Source organism: Gorilla gorilla, chromosome 3, assembly GCF_029281585.2.
Source record: "Gorilla gorilla gorilla isolate KB3781 chromosome 3, NHGRI_mGorGor1-v2.1_pri, whole genome shotgun sequence".
Classification (NCBI taxonomy): domain Eukaryota; kingdom Metazoa; phylum Chordata; class Mammalia; order Primates; family Hominidae; genus Gorilla; species Gorilla gorilla.
Genome location: NC_073227.2, coordinates 153,867,825 through 153,881,665, shown reverse-complemented (window position 1 = coordinate 153,881,665; position 13,841 = coordinate 153,867,825).

Genomic DNA, 13,841 nt, shown 5'->3' with positions numbered 1-13,841 from the left:
TTTATAATGCTAAGTGTCACATAAGGAATATCCTATTTTGTACATAGTAGAATTTATGTTTTATTAGCATTGCAATTATTACTTAATTTTATAAAAAATCATGTGATCAGAAATTCAGTTGCAATTAACTAAATTTTAAGACATCAAATTTTAGACAACACTAAGATAATACTATAGACTTTAACAGCTACATACATAGTCCAATATTTGTAAATGTACTTTCTACAAAACACAATAACTGATAACAGTGTAGACAGTACTCTTTTAGAAACGATTAATACAGTATATATTTTATGTTTAAAAAATTATATAAATTTAAATAAAATAAAGATCTACTTGACATTATGTTAACCCTTCATTTTTCTAAAATCGAGTCATTGAAAAGGACACGTAGGTACACATTGTCAAGTTTCCATTGATTTACCGTGGTCTCCATAGGGATAGCTGTCTATCTTACATATTTGTGCCTAAGTCAGGTTTTGAAATACTTCATGCCAAGGAAATTAGACAGTAATATCTCCTAAAATCTTTTTAATGGTATGTTTTGTGCAATTATTTTTAATCTGTTTTACTAAGTTTTTAAACTATAAGCTGTAAAATACTTAGACTATCTATATAGATTGGGCCTAATCTGTTTCTTATTTGAAGGAAATAGAAATGTCTGGTTTAGTCAGATAAATGGCAGCCTTTAATAAATTAATTGCTTCAAAAGTCCTAGCTAAATTATTTTGCAAGAAAATTCAGCTCTGTAAATAGCTGTCTTAAATGCACCATGACCTCTAGTTTTTATCTGATAAATTATTTCCCATCCCAATCCAGTGTCAGCAGTTATTTATTGTCCTAGTTACAAATTGGCTGTTATGCAACTGAATTAATTTTGATCAGAGACATTTTCCATTTGTGCACCCATACAACTGAGTGCTTTATAAGATTTGTATTTTCTTTTAAAGAAGCATGTTATGGAGAAGTTATGAGATGGTATCTGAACCAAATTGAGTTGCGCCAGTAACAAAAATTATATAATAGAAATAATACAAACTTAAATTATTAAACATCTTGTTTATTAAAATATTTTCTTTCAAATAATGATGTAGGAGAACATGTGCCCTAGATTCATTCAGAACTGTGAAGATTTACCCATCCAGATTTAGTATAACCAAGAACTTACACATATATATCACTTAGGAGAGTCAGCTATTGCTTTCATAAGAGCCATGCATAATCCAGGTGTTTGAACGAGAATAAAATCTTTCAACAAATTTATTAAGTTGACACAATTTACTTGAAGGGAGAATCTATGAATGTACTGTAATAAGAAAAATATGCACTTTATCAAGTAATTGGCCTAATGCCAGGCTATATATGTTCAGAGAATTCTTGAGATTAACAGGAAAATAAATAATTATTGTGGAACTCAAAGTAAAGAGCCTGGTGGAAGGTCCTGCTACCCACAGTAGAGCTGTAAAGGAGGCAACAATAGGGTGTCAGACAGCTTGGATATGAGTTTTTTGTTGTTGTTGTTTTCTAATGTAATGACCTTAAATAAGTTGCCTCACTTGAAGAAACCTCTGTTTATTCAGTAGATAATGACTCAATTTTAGGTTTGTTAGAAGCATGAAATGTATGATGCAAGCATTGTTGAAAGTATAATCCATTTCTTAAGAGCATTCCTCTTTCTTTTTGAAAAATGAAGTGTGACAACCAGTGACCCACAGATAGTCAAAAATTATGGTATGTGTAAATAAAAATGAGTGGTTTTTTTTTCCCCAAGTATTTTGGGAGGAATCTTTCATAAAAAAAGACCCAATTATAAATTTTTTGGATCTAAGCGCTGACTCAACCGCTTGTCATTCTGTGGTCCTAAAGCAGTCATTTAATCAGTCTAAACTTGTTTTTTTAACTGCATAATTAGGGAAAAATACCTCACATGCTTGTAATTATAATTAAATCAGGTAATACGCCAAAATATTTTACAAGTCTTGTAGCAATAATGAACAGTAATCTCCATTATCGTCACTATTATAAAAGCAAGCATGATTTCCAGACGGTCAGTGATGTTATAAAAGTTTAAGTTTATTAACAGAGTTCTTCAGTGACTTTTGCCATTGAATTTTATTTCATAGATTTTGGAAAAGCTGATTAATAAGGAGACTATAATTATGCAGAGGAGATACTAGAAAGAGAGCAATACCTTGTTTTCCTACTCTAGGGGAATAAAAAAGTTCTTTTTCCTACTACCCTCCCAGGTTCTAGGGCTGGAACCACGTAAATTGGACTAACAAAAGACAGATTAACAAAAGAAAAACAAACTGATTTGCATAAAGTTTACAAATTAAGTACCCAGAGATGAGTTATTCAAGGATTGATTAGAACTGGGCTTATCTAGGGTCTTAACAAAGGAACAATACATTTTTAGAGAGGTGACAAAACAAAGGAAAAGAACTTTAAGCTTTCAGGAGCAGTAAATTGTGGAAAGGCAAATATGTAAGGAAACTAAAAGAAAATAAGGGCTAGTAGTAAAGTTTGTTATGTAGATTTCTCTGGTACTGTTTCTGCATTAATAAAGGTGTAGAGTTGTCTCCAGTGATTTACGTTTGTCCTTCCAGAGGAAAAGGGAAGGGAGACACCTTTGTAAATTTATTTTCTGCTTTTAGGCAACTAGACACAGAGCAGATAATTTTTCTTGTATCTGCTTCTTAATTGTCTTCAGCTGAGAATAATCCTCAACTCCAAGTGGCATATTTTAAGGTGGCATGTTCTGCTATTATACACTACAAATTTCCTGTTATTGAACAAAAACATTCATAGCCTTATTTGAAGAATGAAGTTTAGAGTGAAACAGAATCAAAATATCTAATATCAAAAGAAAATAGAAACATAGTTTAAGATACACTGAACACCTCGTTAATGAAATAACTAAAAGATATCGAGGCCTTTTTTGTAATACATTTTGCATTACAACAAGGTAAAATGACTTCTCTTTCCAATGTAAGTATGAAGATAAATGTAAAGAACAAAACTGTATACTAAATTTTGTTTCATTATACTATTTTATGTTTGAAAAAACTTCTGAAAATAATTTAGATTAAAAGTGAATAAATTAAGTATTCCAGTTTTAAGTATAGCTTTTTATATTTATAGAATATGATCCAAATATTTTAACATCTGTCTCACCAGTATAGAATGTAATTTGCTTAAGGATGATCACATCTTAAGCTAACTTTAATGCTCACTGGAGTCACCATTATTGGAAATTCATTACCATTTGTTTAATGAATTGTAAAAGAAACAACTAATTTTTGATGAATAGAATTTATATTTAACTACCAATAAAATCAGGCTGACACCTTTGACACTGTAATGGAATAGAAATTTAAGAAACTAGTCAGGAAAGTGGAGCAGGAAATTTTTCTGACCATTTCGCAGTTGGGAACCGGAGTGCCGGTGCTGGAGCTAGCTGGCCACTTCAGCACCTGCAGGGGTAAACTCCTGCAGTGGAACTCCTTGCACTTAACCCGTCGCAGGAGGGAGCATGCAGATAAGCGAGTACAGGAGCCAGTGCGGATGCTGGCAGGAGAAAAACTTTGTGTGGGCCCCACAGCAGCATCTTGGGGGAGTGTCTGCTACCCTCGAAACCCCAGAGGTTGTGTGTTACAATGCTCTTTTAGCTTTGCTGTCTGCACACGGCTTAAGTGTTAAACAGTTCAGTGGGGCCACTGCCTTTTCCTGTGAGGTGGTTCCTCTCCACCAGCAAATGTAGAGGGTCAATGTGACAGACTTTAGCGTCCGCATCTGTGGCACCAGAGATCTTGTTTGGCGTCCCAGAAAAATCAGGTTGCACAAATTGAAGGGTGGTGAATGCTGAGGATTTTATTGCTGATAAAGTGGCTCTTAGAGGGAAGAGGAGCTGGGAAGGGGATGGAGTGGGAAGATAATCTTCCCCCAGAATCTGGCTATCCCCAGCTGGCCTCCTCTCCAAAGCAGTGCTGTTAAGCTGTTCCTCTGAAGTTAAGCTGCTCCTCTGAAGTTAAGCTGCTTTTCTCCAATGTCAAACTATAGTCTCCAAGGTCCAGCTCCTTCTCCTCTTCTCTGCTCTCTGCTAGTGGAGTCTGGGGTTTTCATGGGCACAGGATGGGGGCAGGGCAGGCCAGGATGGTTTGGGAAAAGGCAACATTCAAGCAGGAAAACAGAAATGCATGTTCTAACTTTGGGCCATGGTTCCAGGCTTGAGGGTTGGGCCCTTGCCGAGGACCCACATTTTCTGCCTAGGATTTCCCTAACTCCTGTCCCTACCATTTCCACCCGCCAAAGAGGCACATCTAACTGCCATTAGAATATGGATAATGACCGGTTTTAGCTACTTCCTGCTCACAGGGGGCATTGTTTTGGGAAGAACAGCAGTTAGATTCCTCCCAGAGGTTTATCTAACAGTCCTTGGTAAAAGGGAGCCATTGTTCAAGACTCTGATTGCCTGATTGGAGTTTGATGGCCTCTAGGAAAGAAGAAACACATTTCACAAAATTAAGTATGCATGGATTAAATATGTGTATTACGCAAAGAGAAGTTAAAATGAGAGAATTTAGTGCCAAAAATTACAGATATAAGAAATGAAATATACTAATTATTCTGAAAATAACATTGTACCCCATAGTATAGAATAGAACGGAGGTGAAAACTTCAAGCATAGGCAAGACTATAAAGAAGGCCTTATAGTCTTGGAAAGTTAATTATTAACACTTATTTTTTGCAACTGTTAGCTGAGGTCCCCTATCTCTTTACGTTGGTGCTTTGGGTGCTTTTTTGGGTTAATGGAGGTAACTCTGTTGGCTTCCCAGGCCTTTACTTGGATATCATGAATTTAAGAATCTATTCTAGTGAACTCCACTGCCATAGGAGTAGAGAGAAGTACGTTTAAAGTTCCTTCCAATTTGGGATTATAGAGAAAGAGTGGGAAGGAAGTAGCTTTACCAGTACTAGGTCCCCTGGGTTGAATAGAGGTGGCCCTAATTCACAGGATTCAGCCTTCAACAGTTGTTTTAGTTCCTGTTGGAAAGGGGCCAAAGAAGTTATATGTTTAATTAAATCAGAGGTTTCTTGGTCTAGCAAGAAATTATTGGTGAGAAAAGGCCATTCATACATCATTTTAAACAGACTCCAACCTAGATTTGAAGGGGTATTTCTAATACATAGTAGGGCTCTGGGGAGAAGGGTAGTTAAGGAAAGGTGAATTTCCCGAGACAGTTTTTTTGAGGTGCCTTTTGATAAGATTATTTGTTTTTTCAATCTTTCCGGAGGATTGTGATTTCCAAACACAAAGAAGGTAGCACTGTATGGCTAGTTGCATTTAAGACCCCCTGGGAGACAGGTGCCTTGAATAAGGAACCATTATCACTCTGGAGGTACTTAGAGAGTCCAAAGCAAGGAATTATCTTATTAATTAGTACTCTTTTTACCTCAGAGGCTTTCTCTGTTCAACATGGAAATGCTTCTACCCAGTTAGCGAAGGTATCTATCTGTACTAGGACATACTGGATGCAACTTGCCTTTGGCATATGGGTGAAATCCATTTGCTAGTCTTCGCCTGTGTAGCCTCCTATCCTTTGGGTTCCTGAGCAAATAAGCCATTGATTAAGGGGATTACTTTTAAAGCAGGTTTTGCAAGGGTTAATGACCTATTTAACCATTTGTATCAGGTTTTTACCTGAGAACAATCTCTGAGCCAATTGATAGGTTTCACACTTACCTAGGTGGAAGGCCTGGTGAAGGCTTTTAAGAACTTTCCATTTATTGGCAGCTGGTAGATAAAGCTTGTTGTCCTTCTATTGTAGCCTTCCTGAGGACTGAAAGATGTATCTCTGAGAGATGGCCCATTTTATTTCTGTGGAGAATATTGAGGTTTTCTTTCTCTTACAGGGCCCTCCCAGATCAGTGTGGCTTCAAGTAGATCAGAAATCTGGGGACCTCTCACTGCTGATTTAGCTGCTTGGTCTGCCAAACTATTTCGCTTGGCTACTTCATCCATACCTTTATGGTGGCCTTTACAATGTATTACTGCCACTTCCTGTAGGAGAAAAAACAAGGAAAATAGTCTATCAATTTTCTCATGGTATTTAATGGGAGACCCATTAGCTGTGAGGAAGTTTCTCTCTTTCCAGATAGTGACATGGGCATGGAGGACTAAGAAAGTGTACTTAGAATCAATATAAATGTTAACTGATTTTCCTTCGCTTAATTCAAGCATCCTCATGAGGGCAATTAGTTCAGCTAGTTGAGCACTTGGGCCTGAGGAGAGAGACACACTCTTAACAATATTATTCAGAGTAACTATTGCATACCCTGCTTTATGGAGCCTTTTGTTCTACAAAAGGACTATCATCTGTAAAGAGAATTCAGTTTGGGTGCTCTAAGGGGGTTTCAAAGAGGTCCTCTCTAGACACATAGGTTTGTACTACTATCTGCTATCTGTTATGTTCAAACTCCCCAGCTTCCCCTGGGAGAAAAATGGCTGGATTTATAAATGGACACGTTCTTAGTTGAACTGCAGATCCTTCTAATAGCAGAGCTTGATAACTGAGGAGGTAATTGTCTGTTACCCAGAGACTCCCTTTGGAAGACAGCAGTCCTGCCACATTATGTGAAGTGTAGACAGTTAAGTTATTCCCCATGCTTAACTTAGCAGCCTCTGGTACCAGCAAGGCTATCACTGCAACTGCATGGAGGCAGGCCAGCCATCCTTTGGCTATCAAATCAAGCTCTTTACTTAGGCTGCTGGGCTGGACCTCAGGCCTGTGTGAGAACTCCCAATGCCATTCCCTTTCTTTCTGACACATAAAGGTTGAACATCTTCCCTATAGTGAGACTAAGGGATGGTACCTTAAGAAAGGCTTGTTTTCATTAGTTAAAAGCCTTTCTAGCCTCCAGTTCCAAATTAGAGAGTGAGTTTTAGTTTCCTGAGTCTTTTATTAGGTGATATAAGAGACAAGCTATTTCACCATACGGAGGTATTGCAGTCTGCAGAATCCTGTAATGCCTAAGAATCCCCTCAGTTGCTTGAGGATTTGGGGGAGGGCAAGAGAGGTGATGGGCTTAATCCTTTCTTTGCCCCATGCCCTGGTACGCACTGACAAGTCTAGGCCTATGTACATCACTGAAGTTTCACAGAGCTGAGCTTTAAATTTTGAAACCTTATATTCTCTGTTAGCCAGATAATTAAGAAGAGCCATACTGCCCTCCTGAGAGATTTTTCTCAGTTGGAGAACAGAGGAGAATGTTATCTATGTATTGTAAAGCTTTAACCTGATGATATGGTTTGGCTTTGTGTCCCCACCCAAATCTCATCTTGAATTGTACTCCCATAATTCCCACATGTTGTGGGAGGGACCCAGTAGGAGATAATTGAATCATGGGGGTGGTTTCTCCCATACTGTTCTCATGGCACTGAATAAGTCTCACAAGATCTGATAGTTTTATAAGGAGAAACCCCTTTCGTTTGGCTCTTTTTGTCTGCTGCCATCCATGTAATATAGGACTTGCTCCTCCTTGCCTTCCACCATGATTATGAAGCTTCCCCAGCCATGTGGAACTGTAATTCAATTAAATCTCTTTCTTTTGTAAATTACGCAGTCTCAGGTGTGTCTTGATCAGCAGTATGGAAACAGGCTAATACACTTGAGGATAAAGGAACTTGAAAGGATCTCTTGACAATTCCTGCCCAGACAAGTGGGGGCTGTCTCAAAATCCATGAGGTAACAACATCCAGGTTAACTGGGTAGTTTTTGGTTAGAGGGATCCTCAAATGAAAACAATACTGGGAGTTGAGGTGTAATGGTATGCAGAAGAAGGCATTCTAGGCATACTTTAGATCCAAGACTGTGAATCATTTAGTTACCTCAGGTATTTAAACTAATAGGGTACAAAGTTTGGGAATCACTGGGTATAGTGGACCACAACCTCATTAATGAGGCACATGTCCTGAACTAGCCTCCATTCCCCATTGGCTTTTTGTACCCCCAATATCGGGGTACAATAAGGCCTGTTGCAGGGTTTGAGGAGGTGCTGCAAACTGAAGTTATTAATGATGACTTCTAGTCCTTTCCTAACTTCTGATTTCAGGGGACATTGTTTCTGGTTAGGAAAGGAGGTGGGGTCCTTAAGGTGGACATGGAACTGTGTGGCATTTATGGCTTGGCCAATTTTCCCTTGAATTGCCCAAACTTTGGAGTTAATATTAGTCTCCACCAGGAGGAGACAAAAAAGTTTGTCCTAGTGCCATCAGAATGATGGTTCCCCTATGGGCCAGAATATTCCTGCCCAACAGATAAATTGGACTTTTAGGCGTAATTAGAAAGGCATGGGTGAACAAGAAGTCTCCTCAACTAAAACTAAGGGGTTGGGGAAAGTATCAGTTAAGGGCCTTCCTGAGATGCCCCTCAGGGTCATTCTAAGAGAGGAAAAAGAGCCCAGATTGGAGAAGAGAACCAAGAGACCAGCCATAGTGTCAAAAAGGAGGTCTACTTTTCTCCTTATGATTTCCAGGATTACCCAGGGCTCCTGGATAGTAATGGTGCTCTGGACCACTGGAGCTGGGGAGAGGAGCCCCAGGACCCATTAGTCCTGCTAGTCCATTTGGGAGACTGACTCCAGACCCAGTGACCAGCATTCACAGGAACAGTTCACCTTCCACTGGTGTCCATTACAGATTGAACAGGGTTGAGGTGGCTTCCTCATGCTGCCTGGGCAATCCTTCCTAAAATGCTAAAATGTCCTGGCTTACCACATCTGTAGCAGTTAACAGGTGTACCTCAGGGATTGTTAGGTTTGTGGGCTTGTGTGGTGGCCATCACAGCCTCTGCCTCTTTCCTGTTTTCCCCCTCTTTCTCCTGGGCCTTCCTATTTCTATTATAAAAGACTGAGGTGGCCACTTTTAGGAGGTTCTCTAAAGTAATGTTTGGTTCCAGAGCCTGTTCCTGCAGCTTCCTCCTGATGTTAGGGGCTGCCTGAGTAATACATTTATCCTTTAGGGTTAGCTATCTCTTGACTGAATCAGGAGATAGAGAGGTGTGCTTTACCAAGGCCTCTCTTAACCTTTCCAGGAAGGCAGAGGTTTGACCCCTTTTTTTAACACTATATGTAATACAAAGCTCATCTTCAAATACCTCTGCCACTTGCAGAGCAACCTGCTTCCCAGTGTTAGTTAGGGTTTGGTTCAAAAGTGAAATAACATCTTGCCAGGAAACTTCAAATACTTGGGTGAAATTCTGGAAAGCCTCTGTACATCTGTCAGGGCTATCTGAAAACTGGCCAAGATCCCCCTAAATTTGCCTTAGGTTCTGTAGAGAGAAGGGACCTGGGCTTTACTGGGGCCAGATTCACTGGGCATCTGTTGGAGGGCAAGAGTGAGACTGGGGCTTGTCTAGGGTGAGGGTTTCTAAGAGGAGGCAACTGAGAGAGAGTAGCTGGATAGGGAGGATAGGGTAGACCCAGAGAAGCAGGGCTGGAGGGAGCTGGCTCCCCTGCTGGAGATGCCTCTGGGGTTCATTTCTTTGGTTCCCTGGGATAGCCCCTTGCAGCCTCTTTTGAGATGGCGAATAGTAGTGCTGGATCAATCCTGCACTGTCAGCAAGGGTCTGGATTACCCTGAAAGATAAAGAAAGCCTGCACATATGGGGCTTTAGACCATTCGCCCTCACATTTACAGAAACGGTTCAACTGCAGGATGGTATTGAAATGAATGCTTCTTTCCTGAGGAGAAGCCAGTTCTCCTGCAGATTATAATCTGGCCAAGCCTTTTTGCAGAGGGCTATGAGGTGTTTTTTCTCCAGAGTCAGAGGGTCAAAGTAGTTCCAGTGACTTAGGATACACTCCAGAGTAGCATAGATTGGAGGTAGTGAAGATAGATGGTTCTGCTGAAAAAAAGAGAAATAGGCATTTCTCATTTCACTTCCTTCTTTCAGCAAAATCTTGGGGTGTGTGAGAGAGAAAAAATGGGTATCCCTCTTTTCTCTTCTGTCTTTTTATCCCCAAGACCCAGTGGCCTTCGACAGATGCCACACATGTGTGCCATTACAGCCTGCACTCGTGAAGCAGGGAAGGCCTAGAGAATAGGGATTCTCCACACTCACCTACGCCTCCATCCCCACTACTGTCAGCAACCTTTTGCTTCCATGGGTCTTATCTATTCCATGAAGCATGACCTCCTTCCATGAAGCAGAAGCTTAATCAGCAGAAACTGGAAATTGGTTCTGCCTGCCTGTTTATACTGTGCCTGTTGCCTCACTTCGGGTCCCTTATATCTGGTTTCCCTTTCTAGGTCTTTAACCTGAAGTTTAGAATTGAGTTTAGGACAAAAAGGTGTTTCAGGGGGTGCATGGGGTTTTTTAGATTAAGTCCCAGGAAGGCTTTGCCAATTTTGCAGTTATAAGCTGGTGGAGATCACTCCTCTGTTGCCTCCCTATCATAAGCAGAATTCTGAGGTAGGAAAAGAACTCTCTCACACAGAAAAGGAAAAAAGAAAGAAAAGCAGCTTAAAGGGGTGGGGGAGCCTCTTGCTCTTTTCAAATGGGTTTCTTCAATCAATGTATTCCTCCTCCGTTTCAAACCAAGCTGGTCTCCTTGGCCAGGGGAGGAAGGACTCTATGGGCACATGGTGGGAGGGGCCAGAAAGCAGGAAATATTGGCCAGACACCCACATGGGGTCTTTGTTCCCCAAGATTGCACTGGGGCTCTGGTGGCAGCCACAGTTCTCTCCCGCACTCCAAGTGGCCATTGGGAGCGGCATGTGCATCCTGCAGACATGCCCAAGTGTTCCAGCTGGGAGGGGAAAGGGTGACGAGGGGAGCCGCGGTGCGTTGCAGGTGTCTGCAGCTGTCAGGGTGGGGGTGGAGATGGCACCTCTAGGAACAAATGAAAATTACATTGTTCTGAAATGGATATCTGATTGCTGGTCCAAATGCTCATTTTACTTAGTAACAGTTCTGCAGTTTGCCACAAAATTCTTAATATTATAAAAGAAGAGATAGGAGCCATTTTAAACGATGAAAGGAGACAAAAAATGTCATAGAAAAGTCTGGGGTTCTTGGCCAACACCTTGACAGGTGGTCAGAGACTAGGTTCAGTCCTGAGGCCTCTCAGCAACACCTTCCAGCTTGAGGCCAGCCACACCCGGCAGTGACCTCGGCCAGATGCCTTCATTTGCCTCAGGACTCTATTCCGGTCCCCTGCAACATCAAGATCTCTTGATGGGAAAGAGACCAAACATTCCTTTCACCCAAAAGAAAGAGAGATGGCAAGGTTGCATCCTGTTTCCTGCAAGTGGCATAGCTCAGAGGAAAGTCTGAGGACAACGAGACAGATCCGACAGATTTGCGTTTACTCCCCCTTCTGGTAGATCCCAAATAAGCCTCCAGATGAAGCAAGAAATTTCCCTGACCTCTTTGCAGGCGGGAACTGGAGTGCCAGTGCTGGAGCCAGTCAGCTGCTTTGGTGCCAGCAGGGGCTAACTCCACTCACTGGGCCCCGTTGCACTTAACCCCTTGCAGGAAGGAGCATGCAGGTGAGTGGGTGCAGGGGTCTAAGTGAGTGCTTTTGGGTGCCAGCCAAAGCAAAACTCCATGCGGCCCCATAGCAGCATCTAGCAGGAGTACCCACAACCCCTGAAGCCAAGGAGGGTGTGTGTTACAGTGCTCTTTTAGCTTTGCTGTCTGTGGACGGCTTACGTGTTAAACAGCTCAGTGGGTCCTATGCCTTTTAACATGAGGTGTTGCTCTCCACCAGAGAGGGGATAGGATTGGTGTAACAACCTTTAGCATCCACACTCATGGCACCCGAGCTCTTGTTCAGCATCCAGGAAAAATCAGGTTGCACAAATAAATTGAAGGCTGGTAAATTAAGAAGATTTTATTGCCAATGAAAGTGGCTCTCAGTGGGAAGGAGGACTGGAAAGGGAATGGAATGGGAAGGTGATCTTCCCCCAGAGCAATGCCATGAAGCCATCTCCCTGAAGTAAAGCTGCTTTTCTTTGATGTCAAACCATAGTCTCCAACATTCCATTGCTACTCCTCTTCTCTGCTTTCTGCCAGTAGAGCCTGGGGTTTTTATGGGCACAGGATGAGGGGCAGTGAGGGCCAGGGTGGTTTTGGCAAAGGCAACATTAGAGTGGGAAAACAGCAATGCACATATTCACTTTGGGCTGTGGTCCCACGCCTGAGGGTGGGGCCCTTGCTGGTGACCCATCCTCTTCTGCCCAGAATTTCCCTGCCTCCTGTCCCAATCAAAAGTACAAAATCTGCTAGTTGAAAAATACACAAGAGTGAGAATGAGTATATCTGATATACACTGGGAGTAATTGAAAAAAATTGCATTTCCCTTTGTGCAATTTACAGGTCAATATGGGTTGTAATTTTTCAGTTTACTTCAAAAATGAGGGGGAGGGTATTTCATACTTGTGAAATTTGCCAATTTCATTGGCAAAATATCATAATTATTTTAATAATTTATTTACTTTTTTATTGCTAAATATAACTTTTTTAAAATTTAGTTGTCTAATTCAACACATCCAAATTTTCTAATAATTTAAAAGGCTGTTTTTATTTGTGTTGACTTCATAAATATGAGCACAGAAACAATCTAAAATTATGTTTAATTTTTGTATGTCAGAAATTTTTAAAGTAGCCAGGTACAGTGGCTTACACCTTTAATTGCAGCACTTTGGGAGGCTGAGGTGAGAGGATTGCTTGAGTCCAGGAGTTTGAGACCAGTCTGAGCAATGTGGCAAGACACAGTCTCTACAAAATATAAAAAATTAGCCAGGGGTGGTGGTGTGCAACTGTAGTCCCAGCTACTCAGGAGGCTTAGGTGGGACGATTTCTTGAGTCTGGTTGGTCAAGGGTGCAGTGATCCATGATCATGCCACTGCACTCCACCTTGGGCAACAGAGAGACCCTGTCTCAAAAAAAAATTTTTTTTGTAAACATTTTGTCAATTTTTATAATTTTTTTAATTTAATACTTTCTTAAATAAATATTATGTTAAAACATTAAAGATAAAATAAATTAACTCAAATTAAAATTATGTAAATTGTGCCACTTATATAAAACAGGTATTACTTTTTTAGACACAACATTTAGATATTCTGCTACATATATATATTACATTATCAATTATTTTTATGTATCTTTTATACAAATTAAATTTTTGAATGATAATATACACATATACAAAGCTCCCCAAAATGTATAGAAATGTGATTGATTTGGGTTACATACTACATGATTGTTATTATAAAAGTAATTCACATCTTTATAAAATCAAATAGTCTAATTATCACTTGTTTCTTTATTCAAAGTCTTTATTAATGTATTTTAACAGTTTTTATGTGTCTTTGCATAGACTCTGCATTTTATACTTTTGGAAAATTATATACATAGATATAGAGAAAGAAAGTGGAAGAGACAAATGCATTATTGTAATTCGCTCAATTTTAAAAATTATTTGGAAATGTTTTGTATTTGTATGAAAATTATTGATTTTTGTCTATCTATAATATGACCTAAAAACTTACTAATTACTAACCAATTTTCATAGTTTTCCTCTAGTTAAATATACTATTTTAAGGTTGACAAAACAACTCTTATTTTCTTTTCCAATGTATTATGCACAATATTATGTTTTCTTAACTGTATTTCTATGTTCATATCTGTGTTAAAATTACTGGTGAAGCTGGGCCTTCTTTTTATTTTTCTAATTTTAATTCTAATGCCTTAAGGTTTTCACCACTAAGTGGATTGCTGCTTTTAAATTTATACACATATGCTTATGATAAATGTACATATATGTTGAAAATT